Source organism: Eptatretus burgeri, chromosome 10 (assembly GCF_056783735.1).
Source record: "Eptatretus burgeri isolate ZD-2024b chromosome 10, Ebu_testis_v1, whole genome shotgun sequence".
Taxonomy (NCBI): Eukaryota; Metazoa; Chordata; class Myxini; order Myxiniformes; family Myxinidae; genus Eptatretus; species Eptatretus burgeri.
This window is the reverse complement of record NC_140970.1, coordinates 64,953,319-64,962,168: the sequence shown is the minus strand read 5'-3', so window position 1 is coordinate 64,962,168 and position 8,850 is coordinate 64,953,319.

The window sequence follows — 8,850 nt, the reverse complement described above, 5'->3', positions numbered from 1 at the left end:
TGTCCCCAAAAAAATAACCTAATAAGCTGCGTAACTAATGAAACAAACTCTCAGACTCATTTGGACAACTTAACTAAAATTGCCAGCGCAAAAACAAACATGCAGGTGGGGTTCCACGAATTTACAGTTTTCACTCAACTTATCCATTACTTAACCATGGCCCAGGACCTGTGTGTGATCTGTGAAAGGGAAAAGGTAAAAGTCATTACAAAGTCATTGATGCAGGGGAATGGATGGAGATGGTCGCAAAACACAAATGAGCATGATGGATGCACAGGCTGCCTGCAGGGCAGTCCTTGCAAAACTGGATGGTCCTGGCGCACATGGTGATGGATGGACACAGGGGCAAACGCAAACAAGGGCTAGCAGGCATGAGGTCATGGCAGAGGCAGGCAAACGAGGAATGGCAAGGCAAGTCCATGCAGAACAGGCAGCTGCAGCACAACAGGCTGGCAGGTGAAGCTGGCCGGCCTCTGGTGTGGTTCCATCAGGTCTGGAGGGAGTGCAGTGGTGCCGGCCGCTTTGAAGGCAGGCTCGGACCTAGCCTACTGTCTCCCCCCACTCTATCGCTTTTGCCTGTCTCTGTCCAGACCCACTCCCTTAATTTGCCACACAACACAACAAAATTTATCCCCTCTTTATTTTTATTATTTTTATTTCCCTTTTATAATTGTCTCCCTCGTGCCCTTTATAGTCTTTGTCTGGCTAACATATCCTGTCAACCTTGCCTACTCCCAACCCCTACATTCCTCTCTGGAGGGGAATAGGGAGAGACTAGCGTCCTGTCTCGAGGCCCAACAAAGAGTCAGAATGGCCTCCTCAGAGTTCAGCGATCTACCAAGGTGGGTCCAGCGGCCGACAACAAGCGAAGGGATGGATGGTGCGAAGGGGTACATCTCCTAACTATCCTAACATTTATTAACCTGAAACTATCCCGGGGCTTTCAAAAACGCCTCACACTTTTAAACTATCGGTTCTAAAAACCATGATTCCCGTCGCCTGTGTTGGTGTCCTCACAAATTTGGGCCTTGCCCTCAAATTTTCATTCGTGCCCTCGCACAATTTCCTGGCTGGGCGGCGTGGCTCAACTGGCAGGAACTCCCCCTCTGCTGAACTCTAACCATGGCACCCCCAGGCCCGCAGGGTGCCTCCGAGCCTAGCTGCTCCCTACAACATGGGGGGTTGCCCTCTCTGGCATTGCCCCCCTCCGATGCCCACGTGGCGTGTTGATGCCCCAGGTCCCTTTCCGAGGGTGCCCGTGCCGACTACACTGCCCCCGTGGCATTCTGGCACTATGGGTCCCATTTCCGACGGGTCGCCCGTGCACACTACACTATACCGGCCCCTCTTGGGCCCTTGGCCTACTCTGGCCGACCAGTCCGGTGCCCGGGGTGTCCACTAAACAAAACTCACCTTTCCACAGCCACGCTCCCAGCTGGTCAATGAACTCTTGCACCCCTCCAAACGGGTTTCATGCCTTCTCTCGACACCAACAACAAAACAACCTCCTTTTAGTAAATGTGAATAACCCTTGAGCTAACATTAAACTGACCCTGCGGTCACTTGGGTGGGAATCACTCCTCCCCCCAACCAGTCATTCGCACCATGCATACCACATTCGCTCCACTCGCACACTTGGGCCCACTGTCCCACACACTTTCCATTTCGCAACTCACACCAACTCTCCACACTACCATCCTTCGAACTAAATCTCCTGACCAATTCGTGCTCCCTCATCATCCCTTAAAACTCATGCACGTTCCATTTACTCTATGTTGCTAAACTACGTCTCCACTACAAATTTCCAGTCTGTCCATGTCTCCAAAAATTCCCATTTCCTAAATCTGAATTAAAATCCCTCGAACTAATCCATTCCACGGGCTCCATGAGGCCTTGTCCCTGCCCCCATGAAACTGGTATAACTATCGCTAACCCATCCCCCTAACTAGTACTTCCTGTGCCCCCAAGCAAGGGGGTCTTCCACCCCCTGCCTGGGGCTCATGTCCACTCGAAGTGGCGAGGCTTGCTTTTCTCTTTTTTTTTCTATGCGCCCACCAGCGTGGCAACTCGCAACCTGCACTCTTTTCCGTGACGTCATGGCAGCTGCTCGCACTTCGCACACCTTGTCCCTTCTTGAACGGTAACATCCGGCAGGGATTCCCTTCTGCTGGATTCCAACCCTGCAGGTACGACGTCACCCTGCGCATCAAAAACAAGCCTCGCGTTTCGAGGGGGTCCCCACGCGAACACATGCGCTCTGCTCATCGGAGCTTCACACACATGCCCGCCTGGAGAACCCATCTGGTCCAAATCCATTATCCAGCCTACCTTCTCTCCGTCCACAGGATCGGCTGATCCACCGCGTGCGTTTACGGACCGGGCTTCACTCCCGCAGGTGCGCACGTGGTGGCCTTGTGCGTTGCACGGCACGGACCCCGCGCGCGCTGCCTTGCAAACCCGGCATGGTCCCCGAAACCACTACGGCCGCTACTCGGCCTTTGTCCACCGTCAGGCACCGTCTTCGTCGTACCCTCGCGCACAAACTTCCACGTGCCACGACGCTCACACACCTCGACATGACACTCTCACTCGGACATGCGGTTGCATGTTCCCGCATGCCAACCGCCATTTCCCTCACATACAGCACTCTCACATACGCGGTCTCTCTCACACATGCTGTTCCTTCCACCATCGGTGTTTCTCTCACACACACCTTCTCACTCAAGCACGCCATTTCACTCACACATTCCGAAACCACACACGCTGGAACAAACACACTGGGGATTCGCTCCACCACAAGGGTTCCCGGGGCCTTCACACCCCCCAAACCTCGCATGCACCCATTCACAGTACTCGCCCCTCCTAACTCGCTCGGCACGACCGGACCCACCTGGTCGAGATCAGCTTCAATGGGGAATATTCCCTCCCCTCGTTCCATAAGGTGGCTATCCGGCTGCTTGCATTGGGTCCCAACACATTCCACCAGCTCGCCCCCATTGTCCTCCACTACCTCTACCTGTGTGTGCTCGTCAATTACCTGTAGTTTCTCCTCTACTTGTTTTATCTCAGTCACCTCGTTTATTATTTCCGTTTCTTCCTGGCTCGATTTTCCTTCCCACTTGAGTCGTTCTTCCTCTCTGAGCCCCTTTAGTTGTTCATTATCTTTTCGCAGCTTTTCCATCTCCGAGGACTCAAATTTTGCCCTCTCCTTGAGTTGGTTAATTTCAGCCTCGTTTCCTTTTTGTTTTCTACTCCACCGTCTCTCATGTTCTTCATTCTCCAATCTCATAGTTTCCTTCATTTTGTTGATCTCCCTTTCCTGTTTCATTCGTTCTTTTGTCTGTTTCTTATTCCACTGTATCTCTTGTTCCTCCTTCTCCAATCTCATCGTTTCCTTCAATTGGTTAATCTCCCTTTCCTGTTTCATTCTTTGTTCTGTCACTATCTCCTCATACTCCAACCTTGTTTTTTCCTTTTGTTGTTCAGTTTCAAATTCATACTCTTTTTGCTTTTTATTCCACCGTCTCTCTTGTTCCTTATTCTGCAATCTGGCCTTGGCTTCCAGCTGTTTGATCTGCTCAGTGTGGTTCCTTAAAGTTTCATTCTCCGTTATCTTTCTTTCCTCTCTTAACATCCTCAGTTCGTTTTGTAATCCCGTTTCTTTGTTTTGGTGTTTCAGTAACTCAGAAGCTTTCTTTTCTAATTCCGTCCTCATCTCTACACCTCTTTCACATTCTTTCTTCCTCATTTCATTCATTCCCTCACCGAATTCCTTGCTAATTTTGACCCAATACTTTCCTCTTTTTACCTCTTGTTCCAGGCTTTATCTTTTCCGATTGCCTATTCTTACCTCTTCCTTCAGTCGTTCCAATTCCACATCGTGTTTCCGTTTTTCCTTTTCCAGCTTCGTTTTCCATTCTTCTTCTAAGTTCTTTCTATCCTGGGAGTTACTAATTTGCTCCTCTTTTCTTTTCTTCAGTTCGCTCTCCGCACTTCTTTTGCATGCTTGCTCTCTCCTTTCATTCGTTCTCTCACCGTGTTCTTTTAGTTTTCCCAGATATTTCTCTGTTTTGTGCCCGAAGTCCGCCAATGTCCGCCAGCCTCGCCTGCCATGATCACATGGTTTCAATCGTTGGTTGGGAGCTCTGCCTCGTATTGTGCCGTTCGCTGTGCAAATTATAGCAGCCCGCTCCGTGCTGCGCTGAGGTGCCATCGTGCCGCTATTTTGCGACTCCGTGTGCCGGCGAAGTTCGTGCTCAGTGTATGAGGGTGAGCTCCCCAACTGATTATAATTGGTGGTGGGGTTATAAAAAGAACCGTCCCGGGCCATGGATCCTACATCAATACACATATCTACACCACCCTGTTCCTGTTCGCCTTGAACCGCCATCTTGCTTCTCGGAATAAATTTAAAGCCCACAATTTAATGGGAACCGAGGGTCGCTCCACACACCCTTCGTCCGATTCGCGTTAATTTAGTTTGGAGGGGGATGGATTTGAATCCCACACTCCTGAACCGCTATTTGGCTGGAACGGTCATCCGCACATCGATCGTGGTGGAAACCACAACACTGTTGTCAGGAAGTGGGATGCGAACCTATCCACTTCCGTAAATTTGCAAGTTTGAATCACAACGAGCGGAATTCAAATTAATTCGTCTCCACACGAAATTAACGGGAATCGGATCAAGGGTGTGCAAATCAACCCTCCGTTCCCATTAAATTCCGAGCTTTCAAGTTTTTTTCCTGATACGCAAAATGGCAGCTCAAGGCGAGCAGGGGCAGGTGGGTAGTGTAGATGTAAATGTAGAGTTAATAGAATCTATGGCTCAGTACGACACCGCCATGCAGGTTGACTATTCCCCATAACCAAACACAGAGCCCGAAATGGACGCAGCAGCGGGGGCGGCAGCTTTTGACACCCCCTCCCCCCCTGTCAAGTTTCCTCCCCGGCCAGTTCCACACACTAGCATGGCGGATCGGCTTCGCCAATTGACATGGGCCGGTTCCTGGAGGTGATGAGAGGTATGATGGAGAAAATGAAAGAGAGTGCGCAAGAAATGAATGTGAATATACAAGCGATGGGGAATAAGATGGATGACATGAACGACAGTGTGGATACAAATATGCAAACGCTGTGGGGTGAGATGCAGAGCATGGGGCGAGGCCTGCAGACGGGCATAATGGCGATTGCGTGTGACGAAACGCGGACAGTGGAGCACAAAATGGCGGCACCACGTGTTGGAGCGAAGGAGCTGGGGGTGAGTGTGGATTGTGTCCGGCCCACAAAGGAGACGAGACAGGTCATGACGCGGGATGCCGTCACCACGTGTAGGACGAGACACGTGGAGGTGACGACGATGGAAAAATTAATGGTGACGGAGACGCGAGTAAGAAGGGGAGGAACTGATAAATACGAGGAGACAATGCAGGAATTTAGAATAAAAATGGAGACGGCAGAAATAAAATGTATAGAAACGCAGGAGGTAGAGGAAATGATAATAAGAGACGATGTCAGAAATAATAATGGAGACTAAGGAAACAAAAGAGGTGACAGAAACACAAATAGTCACGGAAACAGAGACACGGGAGATAGAGGGTGAATTGGACGGGGTGAAAGACGAGCACACACAAGTAGAGGTAGGGGAGGACAATGGGAGTGAGCTGGGGGAATGTGTCGTGACCTCCTGCAGCATGTGTCGTGAATGCAGCAGGATGGCCTCCTCCAGGAACGAGGGGAGGGAATATGCCCCCTTGAAGCGGATCGGGACCAGGTGGGTTCGGTCGCGCCGTGCGAGTTAGAGGGGGTGCATGGTGTGAATGAGTACACGCGGAGCTTGGGGGGTATGGAGACCCCAGGAGCGCTTGTGGTAGCGCGAATCCCCAGCGCGATTGTCCCGGTGTGTGTGGTGAAGAGTGTGTCGAAATGTGTGCTGAAACGTACGCATAGCGTACTCTAGCGTACTCATAGCGTGAGAGGAAATGCGTGTGTGAGAGAGCGGTATGAGAGGGAAATGGCGGTTGGTATGCGGGAACACACAACCGCGTGTCCGAGTGTCATGGCGAGGTGTGTAAGCGTCATGGCACGTGGGAGTGCGTGCGTTGAATGGCGACGAAGACGGCGCTAGACGGGGGACAAAGGCCGTGCAGCGGCCGTAGCCAATTCGAGAACCGTGCAGGATTCGCACGGCAGCGCGCGCGAGGTCCATGCTGTGCCTCGCACAAGGCCGCCACGGGCGCGCCTACGCGAGTGAAATCCGGTCTGGAAACGCCCGCGGTGGATACAAGCCGACCCCGTGGACGGACAGAAGTTAGGATGGAAATTGTGAATTTGGATCGGACGGGTTCTCCGGGCGAGCGTGTGTGTAAAGCTCCGTGTGGCCTGCGCCGCGCGTTCTGTTCACAGAGCGCGCGAAGCAGTTTCCCCGATGCGTTATGCGTGCCTCGGCTTGCACGAGAAATTGCGCGGTTTCGGGGTGCGAGTGACGTCATCGGGGATTCCGCGGCATGGGTTGCGGGCGAGCAGAGCACATGTGCTCGCGTGGGGAACCCCTCGAAACGCGAGGCTTGCTTGTGATGCGCAGTGACGTCGTGACTGCACGGATGGTTGGAATCCGGCAGGAGGGAAAATCCCTGCCGGATGTTACCGTCCAAGAGGAAGGGACGCGAAGCGCGAACAGCTGCCATGATGTCACGGGGAAAGAGCGCAGGTTGTGAGTTGCCGTGCTGGTGCGCATAAAAAGAGATAAAAGTAAGCCCCGCCACTTTGGGAAACAGGATTCCTGGGCAGGGGGTGGGAGACACCCCTGCTCAGGACACAGGAAGCGCAAGCTAGCGGGATGGGTTAGAGTTAGTAAGACCGGCCTCATGGGGACATGGGTTGTTCCTCATGGAGCCCGTAGAATGGATTAGTTTGAGGGATTTTAGTTTAGATGTAGAATGGGAAATGATTTTTGGATACACTGACAGACTTTGAATGTGTAGACCGGACATAGCTTAGCTACGTAGTGTTAAATGGAATGTGCAGGAGTTTAAGGGATGACGAGGAAGCACGAGATAGTTTGGGGATGCAGTCAGCAGAATGGCAGTGTTCAGTGATGTGAGTGGTGAAATGAAATGCGTCGAAAGAAACATGTTGCGTGAGTGAGGGCCAGCGGGCCTGTGTGAATGGAGTGAATGTGGTATGCATGGTGCGATGAGTGATTGGGGGGAGGAGTGATTCCCACCCAAGGGACCCCGGGGTCAGAGTAATGTTAGTTAGTGGGTTAGCCAAATTGACAAAATGGAGGTCGTTTTGCTGTTGGTGCGAGTGTGGGCCTGAAACCCATTTGGAGGGGTGCAGGAGTCCTGTTGACGGGCTGGGAGTGTGGCTGCGAAAGATGAGTATCGCTTCGTGGGCACCCCGGGCACCGGACTAGTCAACCGCGGTAGGCCAATGGCCCAAGAGGGGCCGGGATAGCGTAGTGGGCACGGGTGCGCCCGCATGATGCCGGGGCCCGGGGTGCCGTTATCCGCATGGGCAGTGTTGTGGGCACGGGTGACCCTCGGAAAGGGGCCCGGGAATCCAGTCTGCCATGTGAGCGTTTCAGGGAAGTCGCCAGGGAGGGCACTCCCCGGTGTTTAGGGAGCTGGTAGGCTCGGAGGCAGTGTAGTGCCCGGGGGTGCCATCGTCGGAGAATCGGCAGAGGATCGTGCCTGCCAAGGGAGCCATGCGTCCCAGCCATGAGACCGTGTGAGGGCATGTGACAGCCGATGGCTTCAGAGTGAGTCCCGTGAGTCCGCCAGACTCATGGCCATATCTCATAAATGTTGACTCTTTAAACATATCGGACCATATGGCGTTCCATATGGCTGGGTTGTGATGCATAACGTGTTTACCATTCATGAACTCTTTGAGAAGATCATCTGGCAGATGCTCCATGGATCTAAGATAGTACAGACCGTACCTGGTATAATTCCAATGACTGGAAGCAAAGAAGTAGGGAATCATCTCTGCAACTGCCCATAGATGGAGAGGCCAGTCGGCTTCCCGCTCAGCTCTTAGAAAAACCATCATCAGGAGTACTGGCTTGATCAAGTTATTAATCCACAGCTTTGCTGTTCTGCTCTGGCTTGCTTTGTCATTGATGGACAGCAATTACTTGCAATCATCGGTAGATACAATGATTGACCTCAGAAGTTCCTCAACCACCATGCACAAGGCTCTCATGTTTTGCGGGAACTTCTTGCCCGTGAGCATATTTGGGACACCACCAAAAGTTGTTTGCATGATTTCAGTCAATCCTGTGTTGTTCATAAGAGTTCCCACAGCTCCGACGAAACTCATTAGGAAGTGCATTCCTCCTAATCATGGCACAAAGTTTTTGAACAATTGTGGGTAGACCCATGTGACATTCACAGCAACTCGATATAGTTGTTGGTCATTTGTAAACACAGTGATCTCTTGTCCACATTTGTTGGTGAGACGCTGGGCTTCTAGCATGGCAGACATAATTGTGTCCGGATCGGAAGGGGTCATGTCTATCAATGGGGTGTATATGGCCGTCGTGGCAGGCTTTGCAGAATGTCCCTGGTTTCGTGCAAGAAGAAGGTTGAATCCATTATACTCAGGGGTGCAACCAGGATTTTCTATTACCTCTCGTAAGAATCGATGGTCGATGTCATATGCCCTTGAGCAGGGCCGGATTAAGGTCTTCGTAGGCCAAATTCAAGAGTGACCAAAACGACGATTTTGAACATGAAATTTAATTGGAACAGACTGCGGTAAATGGCGATTTGTCTGACTTTCAAATATACAAGTGCCTGTAAAATCCAATTCGGCTTCGAAATTGAGAAACGAACGATACAGAAA